The sequence below is a fragment of the Poecilia reticulata genome, linkage group LG17, assembly GCF_000633615.1.
Source record: "Poecilia reticulata strain Guanapo linkage group LG17, Guppy_female_1.0+MT, whole genome shotgun sequence".
In the NCBI taxonomy this organism is placed as follows: domain Eukaryota; kingdom Metazoa; phylum Chordata; class Actinopteri; order Cyprinodontiformes; family Poeciliidae; genus Poecilia; species Poecilia reticulata.
Window position 1 is genome coordinate 22,052,041 of NC_024347.1, and position 1,485 is coordinate 22,053,525.

Here is a 1,485-nt window from a genome sequence, read left to right on the forward strand (position 1 = left end):
TGGAAGGCACTGTATAGAGTGCATTTGTCTTTCAGGTTGTTACAATTTCCTCATTCAATTAAAAAAAACAAACAAAAAAACAGTACTTAATATATGTTTAAGAAAAAAATCTGTTGTTTTGTTTGGGCTCTGAGGATATCCGATAGCATCCTCTTCCTGCTTTTGTAAACCCCTTAAACTCCTCCTGTTTGCGGTGGTCCAGGTCCAGAACTGAATATTTGGCAACATTCGAGCATTGCTGTAGCTGTGTCCTCAAGCAGGAAAATATTGCACAATTTCATCAAATGTGCAAACAAATTGTTTCRTCTAAATCTAAAGTTAATGTCATTCAACTTTACCCCRCACACTTTATYGTTTGAAGCATAAACAGCKGGCTGATTGGCAGAAACATGACATTATGCGTTATAATAAATGGAGTAATCAGAGTAAGAATCACATAAGGAAACACTTTCTATTGTCTTTGCTTTTTATGCACTTTCTTTTTTTTGTTCAACCACATTATTGCTGTGCCTCATTGACATGCTGTGGTGCTCTACCCCCTCCTCTCTGTAATCATAAACTCTTGACATCATTGACCCCTTTAGTATTTTCAAGCTCTTCTGTTTCACTTCACTCTGACACCAAGTCTCGAGACTTGTACTGGTCCCGTTTAGACAAAAAAAGTTGGCTGGGGTGTCCCTTGCCAATAACAAATATAAACATAGCCCTGCCATTATCTGCTGCAGTTAACCAGGATCATATTTTCTCCCCTGACTGCATGTGCTGCTTGCAGATGTGGTCATAGCAGCTAATCTGTTTTCTCAACTGCACCATTTTTGGTATATGCAGTTCAGCTCTTGAGTTTGCAAGGGTTTAGGGAAATCAAAGCACACCGCAAAGCATGATGGATATTTCATTAACCAGACGMAGAGTAAAGCTATTTCAAGCAGGTTTATTTTTTTCATTTGCACCAGTGTCAGATATTCAATAGGTCATCTGAAGRTCAGTTGGTTTCATAAATTCCTAAGTTTGGCAGACACATGCATGTGGGTTCAAAAAATTTTGATCGTAAACTTGGTTTCTTGTCGTTCTATGGCATTGTAATAATACTCCACCGTACAAGTGTGTATATTYCTAGTCTTTCTTTCAAAGAAGACTCCAGCCTCCCCCTCGTGATAAAGATGAACCAAAAACAAATCATTGGCTAATTTCTGATGCCCACTTTTKAAAAAACTTTGACATTCCAACACTGTCAAAGGCTATTGACACTGTCAAAGCCTATTTTCAATTCTCTTCAAGAACAACAATTAAAAAGAAAAATAGAACAGAACAGATAATTAMTAATTTATCATAGGACTAGGCAGAGTTGGCCCAGCTACCATTAATAAAACTAAAATCTCTATGCATGTTTGAGAATTTGGACCTTTGATGTCCAAAACACTGCCAACTTTTCTAAATTAACCACTTCCTATGATAGACAAAGGTTGAAAGCTCAAATGGTCAAAG